Raw genomic sequence first — 16,296 nt, 5'->3', positions numbered from 1 at the left:
ACACGGCCAAACTCTTTAAAAGCCACAACCTTAATCTGGAGATAAAAGTAAAGCTTCTACGATGTTATATCTTCTCAATATTGCACTACGGAGTTGAATCCTGGACACTCACTGAAGCGATGGAGAAAAAACTTAAAGCCTTCGAGATGTGGCTATACAGGCGAATCCTAGGGATTTCATGGACGGACAAGATAACCAACGAGACCGTACTACGAAGAATGGGGAAAGAAAGAGAAAAGATGTTTACAATTAAAAAGAGCAAGTTAGAATATCTCGGACACATAATGAGAAACGGCACTAAATACAGATTACTGAAAATAATACTTCAAGGCAAATTATTCGGAAAGCGAGGTATAGGAAGAAGAATATCATGGTTAGAGAACCTGAGGAAATGGTTCTCCACAACAACAACTAATCTATTTAAAGCATCAGTTAATGAAATAATTATAGCCAGAATGATCGCCAATATTCGAAACGAATAGGCACCAAAAGAAGAAGAAGACTATTAGATCAGGGTAGTAACGATTTTTCCAAGACAATCGAGACTTTTGTTATAGTAATATGTAATAAACAAAATATACAAAAGAATAAACGTCATTTTTTACTTATAAACAATGTCAAATCGCTATTTGACTTTAAATACTAAAGGCGAAGACTGATAAATTAAATGGAAAAGTTACATAATTTTACTGAAAAAACATAGAAAATCCTTTACAATGAGAGTTTGTAAAGTTAATTTTGTTAATTTGCTATTGAATTATTCCAAAAGATAGCTTCAGAATTCGATTTTTTTTAAAAAACATTAAAAACTTTTCTAAAAATGCACAAAAAACTGAAATGAGACAACTTCACATAATATTCAGCTATAAAAATTTCAAGAACTTTCACTTAGTCACACAATAACGTAGTTATTGCAAAATTGAAATTGTTTATCCCAGAAATCTTTTATCTACAACGATTTCTTCTTCTTCTTTGTGTGCCGTGCTTGTTTTCAAGCGTTGGCTATCGTCGTATCAACAATCTGATGAAATGTTTCTCGGTCGGCAGCTATATGAAACAATTCCTCGACTCAAAAATGAATAACCATTTTCAATTTGGTTGCAACACGAAACTACAGCCGCATCATATTCTAGTTCAGTCAGAGAGTGCAGCAAGCACCTCTACCGGTTTCGAAACTTATTAGTCTCTCATCAGCAGGCACATATGCTGCTCTCTCTGACCCAACCAGGACAAACCCCGGCGTACAGTTACGGATTGCAACGAACGAAATGGCAGGGATGTCCTAGCGGCAACTGCTAGCAAAAGACTAAGTTTTCAATCTAATAGCACATAAAGCAATACTAAAAATATTACTCTACATCCCACCAGATTGAAAACAATAGGAACCTTCCCTGGTTACACCTCCGAGGCTTCTAAAATTTGCAAGCCATAACGGATGCTGAGACTAAAGAAGATGAGGGAATTTTATAATTGATCATTCACGTCCCAACTGCTCAGCGTGGTAAAATTCCAACGAGAATGGTTCCCTTGGTACTCCAATCAGAGAAAACATGTAAATCAAAAATGAATAACCATTTTCAATTTCGTTGCAACACGAAACTACAGCCGCATAATATTCTAGTTCCTGTGCCTCCTGATGAGAGACTAATAAATTTCAAAACCGGTAGAGGTGCTTGCTGCATTTTCTGATTGAACTAGAATATGATGCAGCTGCAGTTTCGTGTTGCAACGAAATTGAAAATGGTTATTCATTTTTGATTTACATGTTTACTCTGATGGGAGTACGAAGGGAACCATTCTCGTTGGAATTTTACCGCGCTGAGCAGATGGGACGTGAATTATAAATTGTAAAATTCCCTCATCTTCTTTATAGCCCGGCTACACGCACCGTCTTGCATGTGCAGTCCAAAACTGTGCAGGCATGACGGAACAAAATAACTGTACACTGTACGTTGTGCACACGTGCAGGCCACGTAAAAAATTGGACTGCGCAAACTTCAGTCTTTCAGAGAATTCGACACGATGAGCAGCACGGAAGAGGTATTTTTAATGGAAGCGTTATTGTATTGTTTATTAATAAAAAAGCAACAAACAAACAAGCAACGACGCCGTAGAAGTAAATGGAGTAAAAAGTGGCTCTTGCGGAGAAATATACATTCACATGTTAACTTAATCGAAGATTTGAGAGATGATCCTGAAGACTGGCGTGGTTATCGAAAAATTTAAACGCAGAATGAAATACTACAGTATTATGGATGGTAGAAAGTCCCTGAGAAATTCTATAATGTCTATTTTAATAAGTCACAGGGGTGAAAAACTAAGAGAAAATTTAGTCTGATTTTTAATTTAAAATATATCATTCAAAAGATACTTTTTGTTTATTATAAGGGACTTCATGAAATCTACCATTTTGCGTTTAAATTTTAAAAAAATATTTATTAGTTTTCTCATGATTCGAAAAAAATAAATGCGTTTAAAAAGAATTCGACCGAAATTTTGCGCCTACGCTTTCAAAAAGGATTAAAGTATTATACATTTTTATAATAAGTATTTCAAAATCTTTTAAATGAAGTGTCACATGATGTACTTTCCCATTTAAAAAAAGTTATGCCTGTCACCTGAGGAGGGATCGCGTAAAGTTCAACATTGATGCTATGATTATGATATACCTACTATGATTATTTTAAAAATCGACCTGTCTGAGCGTTTTTCTTATGTGCTAAAAATAAATAAGTTAATAGGGGGGCTGTAACAGTTATTCCAGCGCACTGTATAAACTGTTTTCAATAATAGTATACCAATATGGGAAAAAATAATAGTTAATCTTTATTAAATACCAAACGGTACAAATTATTTGATTTTAAAGTATGCCCTATTTTAGAATCAATTAAAAAATAAAATATTACCTCTTTTAATTTTTCTGCCATTAAAGCGTAGGCGTCGTTTTTCTTATTTCTGTAGAAATATTCTTTACATTTTACTTTCCATAACGCCGTCAAAGATTTGTATAACTCTATAAATTCAGTTAAAAACTGTTTAACACTTCTTATGTCGCTCATCTTGGTCTATCCACCTCGAAAACTTTTGCGGGACTGAAGAACGGACTGAACTACCGTCCACACGTGCAAGTAAAACTGTAGAACCAAAAACTGCACAGGTAAAATCTTCAGCATGTCGAGGAGGATACAGTCCGCGCTTGGAGGCCTGTGCGCGATACAGTCTTGCCGTCCATACGCACGCTCTTACCTGCACAAACCAGACTGTGCAGGCATGCTCTCAGGCATGACGGTGCGTGTAGCCGGGCTATTATAGCCATCCGATATGGCTTGCAAATTTTAGAAGCCTGGGAGGTGGTAACCAGAGAAGGTTCCCATTGTTTTCAATCTGGTGGGATGTACAGTAATATTTTTAGTATTGTTTTATGTGCTATTAGATTGAAAACTTAGTCTTTTGCTAGCAGTTGCCGCTAGGGCATCCCTGCCATTTCGTTCGTTGCAATCCGTAACTGCACGCCGGGGTTTGTCCTGGTTGGGTCAGAGAGAGCAGCATATTATGTGCCTCCTGATGAGAGACTAATAAGTTTCGAAAACAGTAGAGGTGCTTGCTGCACTCTCTGATTGAACTAGAATATGATGCAGCTGGAGTTATGTGTTGCAACTAAATTGAAAATGGATATTCATTTTTGATTTACATGTAAACTCTGATTGAAGTAAAAAGGAAACCATTCTCGTTGAAATTTTACCGCGATGAGCAGATGGGACGTGAATTATAAATTGTAAAATTCCCTTATCTTCTTCAGTCTCAGCATCCGTTATGGCTTGCAAATTTTAGAAGCCTCGTAGGTGTAACCAGAGAAGGTTCCCATTGTTTTCAATCTGGTGGTATGTAGAGTAATATTTTTAGTATTGTTTTATTATGTGCTATTAGATTGAAAACTTAGTCAATCCCTCGACTGTTCGACCTGTCCATTGTCTAATGATACGCAGCCAGGACAGTTGCTTTCTTCCAACCCAGCGTTTTCCTTAGATTTTGCCCTGAATGATCAACCGGAGTAAGCGATATTTAGGTCCTCTCATTATATGACCGAAGTAATGAACCTTTCTCATTTTTATGACGTTGATCAATTCTCGCTCTTTGTGCATCGTCTCCAGCACACGTTCGTTGGATATGTGTGCAGTGTGTGCTGGCCACGGAATGTTGAGCATGCGACGCTAACACCACAACTCGAACGCGTCTAATTTGTTGAGATTCATCATTTTTGTTGTCCAAGTTTCACATCCATAGAACAAAACAAACCAAACGTAGCACTTCAATAATATACAACTATCGTGTGCGTAAACTATTGGGTCTACCCAGGCACGGATACAGAATGGGGTCTAAGGTACTATAGACCAGGTGTCACCAATTATATTCCTTGAGGGTCCGTTTCGAAAACCTATGACACTTCCGGGGTCCGGATTTAATGCTACCTGTGTCTGGTTCTTCTGATTCGGTTTCTTTGTGAATTCTTGTTTAAAATATCCCCTATAAACAAATCAGAAGGGTGCCGGGCGAAATAATTGGGCAGAAATTGTTTAACAATTTTTTTAACAAATTCAAAACATCACCTTTTTGCACCCGAAAATATGTTTTTAGCATTTTTGGGCCATTTTAAACAAAAAAGATCTTATGTAATTTTTCTCAAAAATTTAATAGATTTCGAAGATTGGCAAGAAAATAGGCATTTTCGAAAATTGAAAACTCATGTGTAAATTATTATTTTGAGGTTGCCAAGTGCTTAAAATTGAAGTTAAAACATTCAAGTTGTTTTTAATTGTGAACTATGCGGACCCACTCTACCCTTAAGCCGGTGCGTGTCGCACTATATGTTGGAGTATTTAATTAGCACATTGGCAATAATTAATTGAATAAACAAATAAATTATTTTAAAAAAAAATGGTAATAATATATTATAAAATTTTAATAAATGTCAAGTATTTGTTGGAAATTTTTCGCCTAAGTACGTATAATAATTATGTATACGTGCGACAGAGACGCACCATAAAGTGCGAAGCGCGACGATTAACGATTAAAAACAACTGTCTATATTGAAATAAGCCCCGATTACTCGTTAGAATCTTGAAATTGAATGTATAAGCTTCAATTTAGGCACTTGTCAATGTCAACCTGAACACTAATAATTTACTATGAGTTTTCAAGCCTCGTAAATGCGTATGCGTATTTTCGCATGTTTCAGATTTTAAATCGCTTATAACTCGAAAACTATCAACTTTTGAGAAAAATGACAAGAGACCGTTTTTGTTTAAAATCACCCAAAAAAATCTAAAATAGTTATTTTCCTAACTAGTGCGGAAAGTGGTACTTTCACGCACGAGACTGCCGTTGACCCGAACGACGCGATATCGGAGTTCGGGCAAGCAGTCGAGTGCGGGGAAGACACTTTCCGCATGAGTTAGGAACAATATTTTTTCTAGGGCCGTACGTTTGGAAGAAAGCCACAAAAATAGGAGTGAAAATACACAAATTAATTCTTTGACAAGGTTGTCAAAACCAAACTTTCAATATGGGTTTACCACGACGACGATATTGGTTTCCATGACGACGATTCAAAACCATTGTAATTGTCTACTGATGTGACTTTTAAATGTTATGTCAAAATAATTTTATTTCATCGAATAAGCGCTAATTTCTTTAAAACATGAACACAATAAGATAAATCTGAAATAAATAATTAGTAAATGATATCTAAATATTAGTTTATTGCATGTATTATAATATATTCTAATGCCATATTACAAGGTATTTTACTTTCCCGCACGCCGTGCGGGAAAATTTGCCACTAAAAGTGGCTCTTTTAGCACGGCCGTAGAAAAATATATTTTTGGGGCAAAAAGGTAATTTTGAATTTGTTTAAAAATATTGTTTCCTATGTAAAAAAATGTACAACCTGTCTGAAGTTTGGATTCATCTGTTAGCTGAGATCTGTACCGATTTTTAATTCATTTAAGTTCATTCTTGAAAAACCGGCTTTGCACACTTAAGTTGAGCCAAACATAGTACACAATTTCATCGCCAAACATTTTCAAAATTGCAAAACACTATATTCTGAATTTAATTGCGGTCCGCACAAACCTAGCTTACGGTCAGGATGCGGACTAATCGGATGCGGATTATATTTCTAATCCTAACTAATCCGCGAGTTCCTGAAAATGAATACAGATTTCCAAACACGTTATACTTGGAACAGTTTCGGCATATTATGTAGGTTAAATAAATTCCCGTGGCTATCATACTGCCGTATGTGTGTTTTGTTCGGGCCTAAAGAGGGTGGCCAAAGCAAAATCGCGTTAGGGAACTTATGAAAGACGAAACTCCGTCGGAAATTCAAGAAAGCTTATGAAATATTGAGGAGCCATTCTGATAATAATTAGGGTAAAACATCTTAACTAAAATGTAGTAACTTTAAAAAGTGTTTGAAAGTAAGTCTGAAAACGTTATGGTTCAACTTAACAATGAAGTTACAAAAACAGTGAACGAAAATAGGATAAAATTTGTTCTGATTGTGAAAACAATTATTTTGTGCCGTCGACAAAACATTCCTTTCAGAGAGCACAGAGATGATGGTGCTACCGATTTGGAAATGGAATCGTCTGAATCAATTTATAATTCAAGCGAAGGAAACTTCAGGGAACTACTTAAATATAAAGTTATTGCAGGTGATCTGATTCTGGAAATCCAGCTTGAAACTGGTCCTAGAAATTCAACGCTTACAAATAAAAACAACGCAAAATGGCGTCATAGACTGTTGTGGCTCTGTTATTGAGAAAAAAAATTATTGAAGCAGCTAACTAAGGAAATATTTTTCTATTTTGGTAGATGAAACAACTGCCATCAGCTCCAATGAAAAAGTAACATTATACCGGGTGTTTCATTAACAATTGTCCATAGACGAGGCAACGAAGCATTAAATCTAGGAATTTTGTGCAGTAAGATGAATCGTCATGCAACTTTTTGCATTCGATTCGTGAGAGTGTCAAGCAATTTTGTGAACTAAATGGATCACCGGCAAAAATTTTTGTGCATGAGAAAAAGCATCTTTAAAGTACATCTCGAAGAGATGGAAAATAAAAAATTTAGGACTCAGGAAATATTGACGGAAATCAGTTCAATTTTTATATTTGGGGGTTTTGGAGGTCAGTGAACACAAATTTCATGACGGCGATGATCTCTGAGGTACCTGGTGCCCAGGGAGGAACTCGTCGTCTGGGACGACCGAATATTTCGCGGGACGATCGAATAATTCGCGAAATGAACATTGGATCGAAAAATTGAAAAATAAGTGTTCAATATTTTTCAAAAATCTATCGAATGACACTAAACACGACTACCCCACTCCACCACCTGGAGGTGGGGTGGGGGTAACTTTAAAATCTTAAATAGAAACCCCATTTGTTATTGCAGATTTGGATTGCTTACGTAAAAGTAAGCAACTCTTATTCGAGACATTTTTTAGAATTGTGGATAGATGGTACTATAATCTGAAAAAACGATTTTTTCGTGATACCATAGGTAAATTATAGAAACGGTGTAATATCTCGAGAAATACACTTCCAAATAAAAAACCAAAAATACGTCTTTTATATTTTTTAGGAACCTATCAAATAACATAAAACACGACCCTCCACTCCACCTCCTGGATGTGGGGTGGGGTGTAACTTTAAAATCGTAAATAGGAGCCCCCATTTTTTATTGCAGGTTTGGATTCCTTACGTAAAAATAAGTAACTTTTATTCGAGACATTTTTTCTAATTATTGATAGACGGCGCTATAATCGGAAAAACACTATGTATTAGCGCCATCTATTAACAATTCTAAAAAATGTTTCGAATAAATATTACTTATTTTTTCCTGAGGACTCCAAATCTGTAATAAAACATGGGGATTCCCATTTAAGATTTTAAAGTTAAACCCCACCCCAACGTTGTAGAGTTGTAGAGTCGTGTTTGATGTTATTCGATAGGTTGTTGAAAAATATTAAATACGTATTTTTTGTCTTTTATTTGGAAGTGTATTTCTCGAGATATTAGACCGTTTCTATAATTTACCTATGGTATCACGATAAATCGTTTTTTCCGATTATAGCGCCATCTATCCACAATTCGAAAAATTTTCTCGAATAAAAGTTGCTTATTTTTAAGTAAGCAATCCAAATCTGTAATAACAAATGGGCGTTTCCGTTTAAGATTTTAAAGTTACCCCCATCCCACCTCCAGGGGATGGAGTGGGATCCCACCTCCAGTTTTTCGATCCAATCTTCATTTCGCGAATTATTCGATCGTCCTGCGAATTATTCGATCGTCCCAGGTGACGAGCTCCACCCTGGGCACCAGGTACCTCGGAGACTATCGCCGTCATGAAATTTGTGTTCACTGACCTCCAAAACCCCCAAATATAAAAATTGAACTCATTTCCGTCAATATTTCCTGAGTTCTAAATTTTTCATTTTCCATCTCTTCGAGATGCACTTTGAAAATGCATTTTCTCATGCACATTTTTTTTGCCGGAGATCAATTTAGTTCACAATCTCTCGAATTGAATGCAAAAAGTTTCATAACGATTCATCTTACTGCACAAAATTCCTAGGTTTTGGGCTTTTTAGTGCTTCGTTGCTTCGTCTAAACTGAAGAAACCTTAGCACAAAATACGAAGATATAACACTTAAATAAAATGTGGTTTCTTACTGAGTTACAGGGTGTTTTATCTAAAAATTAAAAAACTATTTTTGCTCATAATTTTAAAACTATTCGACGTATCCTTTTCATACTTGGTAAGAAGTATAGGTACTATACAAACTACTAAATTATGTTAAATAAACGTTTCTGGCTATAAACAGAGGCGTACGACGGGGAAAAGTGAATGGTTGACCCTTTCCAAATTCTACGCCACTGGCGGAATTGCTATTTTAGTTCAATTTTTGAATTCTCCAATACTTTCTAAGAAAATAATATACTTTTCATTCGTAACGATAAAGTCATTAGTTTTCGAGATATTTGAAGTTAAAAATGAAACAGCACAGTTATTTTGATTCATTTATGATATGATTCATTTGATTAATATTTAAAAACTGTTTGTACCCAGTACTTTAAAACTATTTGACGTATCCTTATCATACTTGGCAAAAAGTGTAGGTACTATACACACACCCTACTAAATTTTGTTACATAATCGTTTCTGGCTACTACCAGAGGCGTACGACAAGGGAAAGTGACTGGTTGACCTTTCCCAAATTCGACGTCACTGACGGAATAGCTATTTTGGTGTAATTTTTAGATTTTTCAACACTTTTTATGTAAATAATATACTCTTCATTAGTATCGATAAAATCATTAGTTTTCTAGATATTTGAAGTAAATATGAAGCAACACAATACATTAATCAAAATAACTGTGCCGTTTCATTTTTAACTTCAAATATCTCGAAAACTATTGACTCTATCGTTACCAATGAAGAGTCTATTATTTACATAGAAAGTATTGGAGAATCTAAATATTTAAATAATTCTAAAAATAGTAATAAATCTAAAAATAGTAATTTCCTCAGTAGCGTAGAATTTGAGAAGGGACAACCATTCACTATCCCCTGTCGTACGCCTCTGGTAGTATCTAGAAACGTTTATTTATGATAATTTAGTAGGGTGTATAGTAGCCACACTTTTTTCCAAGCATGAAAAGGATACGTCGAATGGTTTTAAAATTATTAGCAAAAATAGCTTTTTAATTTTTAGATAAAACACCCTGTAACTCAGTAAGGAACCACATTATATTTAAGTGTTTTATGTTAAATCTTCGTATTTTGTGCTAAGGTTTCTCCAGTTACTATATGGACAATTGTTAAAGAAACACCCTGTATATGTGCGATATGTAGAGCATAAGAGTAGTTTAAATATTTTTTTTTAAGATTAGTAGTGTACGATTAAATGACGAGGCATTGTCAAGTGTTATTGTACGAGAACTCAGAAACTTAAATCTAGATATTTTAAATCTTCGTTGGCAAGTTTATGACTGCTGAGCTAATATGTCAGGAAAGTGACGTGGTGTCTCTGGCATGGTAAATGCACCGTGTCTCACATTGTTTGTTGTTTGAATCTGTTAATTTCAAAACCATGCTCTGTTTACATAATATTAGACAAATATTTGGCACAATAGCTGAAGTAGCAAAATCTGTTAACGAAACCAGCAAGAGATCAAACTTTATGAGGAAGAAAATTAAGGACGTATGTTTCCAACACAAGAAAACTAAACTTCAGGCTTTATGTGAAACTAGGTGGAATGCGAGACACGATGCAATTGCTACAGTTCTTTTATATACTTATCCTGCAGTTTTATCATTTCTTGAAGAAGCTACACGTATCAGTTTTGTACCACCTCCAATGTGTTTCTTCGTTTTCTTGATTACTTTCTTAGCGACTTATCTGGAAAATTACTTTCTAATACACACAATCATGTAATGAAAATCCAGTCCCTTATTCCTAATTTTTCATTAGATTCTGAGAGTAATATTGATATCATCATACAAGCTGCTACAATTTACGAATTGGACCTATCAGAAACTATCCAACAACTTAAAGGAGAGCTACACCTGTGGTTTGAATTTTGAAAGACCCAGCAGAAGAAACTGGACAGGCGCGGATACATGGGGGGGGGGGGTCAACAGGTCCATGGACCCCCCTATTGTATTTAGTCTATAATTATTTTTTTATTATTTATTATTTTTTTCTGTTAACACTAAACTTTAAGCCATCAGTACAACACTAAATTACACGACAACCGCTTCCAAAGAATTGAAAGAAGCCATAAAATCTAATAAAACACCCTCTCTCTGAAAAATAATCTGCAGGCGCATTTGTTTGGATACCGGTGGAACCATAAACAAAGGAAATATTTTTCTCAATTCAATGAATAACAAAAATGATATTTTAAAATGCAAATACATTACACTGGGTATAAAACTTATCCCATGAAAAGTCACGTTTCAAATTTGCGATACAATAAAGATATAACAATTTGTATTTTACTAGATAATCCATGCGTACCTACCCACTGATGGTAGAAAGGTTAATATTTATGGTAAAGACCGATCAGTGAGATTAATAGTCGTGAATTGTCTATCAATCCTTTTGATACCGTAGGTATCTGGGATTACATAGTGTACTTTATCCTTAGAGTAAGTGTGAGTCGTATGGCTAAATCTGGAAAATATAATATTTGATTGCCACAGGTCTTGGACAAAATTTCGGGAGACTGCTATTTTTTTCGGTAGAAATCGTCAAATTTTGGGTAGATTTCATTTTTGCTTCTTTTGCTACCACATTGCAAAAAAATGATAATTTTAAGGTAAGGTACCAGTACTCAAAAATAAACTACATTCATCATCATATAATGATCAATAATCACCATTCATCATAAAAATCATTCAAAGTTCAAAATCGGTATACATTAAAAAAATGTATTTTCTCGGCTTTCTAGGTATTATAGAGCAATTTTCTTCATTTTTTTAATCCAAAATAACTCGAGTAGAGCCTTCTAACTAACGCAATACTAAATATCAAGGATGCTTTAGTTTTGGTATAAGGAATTAATTTATTTATAATAAAACTGCATATTTTTTCCTGTTGTAGACTTTTTAAAAAAACTTACCACACATGTACCTATTAACGTTCAAAATACAAATATTCTTATTTAAAAGCTGTATAATTGTTTAAACAAGTTTAAAAATTTTGTTATAATAAATAATAGTTATAAGTATAAGTTATTAACATTTATAAATTACTGCAAAAATAAGGGTTTTTTGCAATTATCTCCAATTGTTTATGTATTTCAAATTAGAAACTATTAAGATCTAGACTAGAATATTTATTTGAAACTTTTTTCTGTAAAATCTACAAAACAAAACAATGTCGGATATTGAAGCAATTAAGAACGAGAAAATTTTTTAATTAGACAAGGCGAAAACGGCGGGTTCGTTGGGAAAAATATTCCCATGAGATTTTTTGCATAATCACATTCGTGAGACACCCCAGAATAAGGTTCAAGAAGTCGCCCACGCGAAAAAATTTTTTTTAACAATTTTTTTAATCAAATTACAAAAATCAATGTTTTTGGCCCGGAAAAATTTTTTTTAGGTTTTTTGGATGATTCTTAACAAAAAAGGTCTCTTATAATTTTTCTCTAAAGTTGATCTTTTTCGAGTAATAAGCAATTTAAAATTTGAAAAACGCGAAAATTGCCATTTTTAAGACTTAATAACTCGGTTAAAAATTATTACTATGAAAGTCAGAAAGTGACTAAACCAAAGTTTAAAGCCCCAGCTACATGATCCTGAAGAAATCTGTGTCATTAATTTATTACTTAGCTGTTATTTTTAATTAATACCAATGAGCGGTTAGATCGTGTTGACGCGGCTGTAAATGTGAGTGCGTGTAAGATGCACAAGTGGACTGCCGGAATGGCATCTCTCTCGCACTCAGCATTTACGGCCGCCTAACACGTGCATGGCGCTCATTATTATTACTTAAAAATACCAGCTTAGTAATAAAATAATGACAAAAATTTCTTCAGGATCTTGTAGCTTTAAACTTTGATTTAGCCACTTTCTGACTTTCATAATAACAACTTTTAACAGAGTTATTAAGCCTTGAAAACGACCATTTTCGCGTTTTTCAAATTTTAAATTGCTTATAACTCGAAAACGATCAACTTTAGAGAAAAAATATAACATACCTTTTTTGTCCAGAATGGTCCAAAAAATCTAAAAAAAATTGTGGGGCCAAAAGTATTGATTTTTGTAATTTGATTAAAAAAAATTGTTAAAAAAAATTTGGACCACTTTTCGCGTGGGGGACTTTTTGAACCTTATTCTGGGGTGTCTCACGAACGTGATTATGCAAAAAAATCTCATGGGAATATTTTTCCCAACGAACCCGCCGTTTTCGCTTTGTCTAAATGTTCTTTAGTTATGTCGAAATACTGTAAGTTAAAAAGGTGCAAAATAAATTTCTCCTGTTTTAAGATTTTAATATAAATACTATTTTTAGTTTGGAACTATCTTCTATATCAAAATAAGCCACAATCCTTCAGTATTTATTATTCAGATTCAGGTAGATACATTTTACTCCCAAAATCATAATATAAAAGGACAAAGGACTGGTCATAAAATTGATATCGGTAAATCCGTATCTGCTGGTTCGCACATTGTGTCACAGGCTAGTAATAGCAATTCAAGAATTCTTGAAAATTGACTAAACTCTGTTGCCAAATCTATCCGCTAAAAAAATTTTTCTAATAATTTTGATTTTTCGGTAGAAAAAAATCGGCAGATTAATTTGGCAGGTAGAAAAAAAGGAGAATTAGGTGGATCGGTAGATTTGACAGGTATTCGGTAGATATACCGAAAAATCGGTAGCTGTGGCATCACTGTATTTGAGTTAAGTTTGCCCCCCCCCTATTATGAATTTCTAGATCCGCAGCCTGAAACTTGACACCTCACTTAAAGCTTCGCCGCACACATGAAATAACTTTTATCCAAATACAAATGAGTTACTCACTAGTTGTGTCCTGACAGTGACAACTTGCACGGCGAAATCATCATTCTCAGAGGGAGCACCGTGCAATGGTAGCGGCATGAGCAGTGGCAGCGCGAGTGACCTATTTACACACTCACGCTTCCCACTTACCTGTCCAACACGACTGAGTGTGAATCCGGCATATCACTTTGAAACATCAAACTTTTACGAGCAAATTCATAGACTTTTTCCAATTTTTCTATGAAATTTCCAATGTACGTCAGGGATGAACGTTCTTCTTCGCAGGGAGGCAATCATCCGAAAATCCGATCTGGAAGCTTCATTTCTCTTCCGGTGATCATCATCGATGGAGAATTACCGGTTGCCTCATGTTCGTAACTTATAGGTTAACAGGAATAGAGGAATTAAATTATCCCAATCTATGTAATTGATCTAAACATTCTAAACTGCTAAAATTTATTAAAGAAACTGAATTGGACGAAGCATATGTGAAGTTTAAATAGGTATTATGAGACTTAATGATGACAATACCTTCTAAAGTGCGTTTGTAGAGCAAAGTTCTTCTGTGGTACATTAGGGATTAAAAATTTTGTCACAAATTCCACAAATGACGAGAAACTATCTTACTTAGCGATTTTGTCAATTAAAAGAGGAAAGAAACCTTATAGAAAATGTCTTAATATAATTGCCGCTGTTTTCATATTCTATGATAATCGAATTTGCCAAATATGGCAGAGACATAAATTGCAAATAAAGGTTTAGTTAGATTTTAGTTTTTATAATTACCTTTCCACAAAAGTCATGAAATGTCATTAAATATCACCAACTAATCAAAAACATAAATATTATGTCTAAAAAATACGATTTCATGATGGACGTATAACTGGTTGCATACCTAGTACGGAGCATATACTTAAGTAAAGTAAACCTAATCTAATTAAGACATTTACGCCCGGTCTTTTCACCTCCGAATAAAAGTTATCCGGAGGTTTATTTGACAGATTTACATGTAATCTGCCGGATAAACTTCCTGATAAATATTTATTCGGAGGTGAAAAGACCGGACCTTAGTAACTTTTACAGAACACTTATAAGTGTTCCAAGATCCCATTTTCTATCTCCCTAATTCAAGAAAGGTCTCGAATTCATTTTGATAAATCTGAACTGATCCAAACAATCAATAGTATCAAAGGCAAATCTTCCTGTACTACTGATGGACTATCCATAAAAATTTTCTCAAATCTCCCAGAAAATGCATTGGGACTCCTCAGCTCACTAATTAATGATTCTTTTGAGAAAGGTAAATTTCCAGAGTGTCTAAAGACAGCCATCATTATTCTTCTTCATCGGGGTGATGAAAAATCGAATGCCTGCAATTATAGATCTTTTCACGGTGAGCTTGAAACATGTTATTATCTAATTTACGATATCTCAACTTTTTTTGTTGGAATATCTTGTACAACTCAAAAGTAAACAATACAAGACAAAATTTAAATCCGCTAAGCGTCCCTTTTTGAAAAAAACGATTTTTTCTAAAAAGTTCATATAAATTTCAGAAATTTCTGAAGAATTTCTTAAACCGTCCCGCATATCCTCCAACCGCTTCATTTTTTTTAATTTGCAAACTAGTGAATAAAAGAAAAAAATTAGATATGTATTTATTTATACAGGGTGGGCCAAAGAAAAGAGTCCACCTCGATATTTAGCAGTAGTTATTAGATTTTAAGGAAATGCCAAAACAGGTCGATTTTTATTTTTAAATTACAATTTTTTGATATATATTTCATACTAGTGACTTCATTCATCTGGGCGTGATGAATAATATTAATAATATCATTATTTATACAGGGTGGCCAAAATAATTATTTTTGAATTAAATTAATTGACGCAAAAAGAAGAATGTATGTAATTTATTTAACTTAAAATACATTTATTGCTGTCACAAAACAGAAAAAATGTTTATTGGGCAAATAAACATTGCTTTTCGCTTAAATTAAATGTTAAAACTGTCAAAAGAGGTAGATGGGAGCCTGTTTGTGATTTAATTTAAGCGAAAAAAATGTATATTTGTGAAATAAACATTTTTTTTCTATTTTCTGACAGCAGTACAATGTATTTTGAGTTAAATAAATTAAAAGTACATTCTTCTTTTTGCGTCTTATAATTAATTAAAAAATATTTTTTTGATCGCCCTGTATAAATAATGAGATTAATGTTTATACTACTGAATAGATAATTGAACACCCTGTCAAATGATCTACCAAACGATCACTATTCCCATTAAAAAACATCGATTACGTCACCACGCTCTGATGGATGACGTCACTAGTATGAAATATATGCGAAAAAATTGCAATATAAAAATAAAAATCGACCTGTTTCGGCATTTTCTTAAAATCGAATAACTACTGACAAATATCGAGGTGGACTCTTTTCTTTGGCCCACTCTGTATTTATATATTGCTGTGTTCATCTACTATTAATATAGAAGTTGGAATAAACGTTTCTTTCATTTGGCAAACGATTAAAACGATAGTTATTGCAAAATATTTATGTAAAATGTAATTTTTCATAATTTATATTTTTTTAGAAAAAATCGTTTTTTTTTCAAAAAGGGACGCTTAGCGGATTTAAATTTTGTCTTGTATTGTCTACTTATGAGTTGTAGAAGATATTCCAACAAAAAAGTTGAAGATATAGTCAAGGGCGGTCAT

At 33.9% G+C, this 16,296-nt stretch overlaps 1 protein-coding gene across 3 annotated transcripts in view; it reads right to left on the bottom strand.

Annotated features, from left to right (window-relative positions):
- Nucleotides 1-16,296, bottom strand: part of LOC126878717 (uncharacterized) — a 534,329-nt gene that overhangs the window by 82,395 nt on the left and 435,638 nt on the right. The gene's annotated exons all lie outside the window — the stretch shown is intronic.

This window comes from Diabrotica virgifera, chromosome 10 (genome assembly GCF_917563875.1).
Source record: "Diabrotica virgifera virgifera chromosome 10, PGI_DIABVI_V3a".
Classification (NCBI taxonomy): Eukaryota; Metazoa; Arthropoda; class Insecta; order Coleoptera; family Chrysomelidae; genus Diabrotica; species Diabrotica virgifera.
The sequence above is the reverse complement of the archived record's forward strand: the minus strand, read 5'-3'. Positions and strand labels throughout refer to the sequence as shown.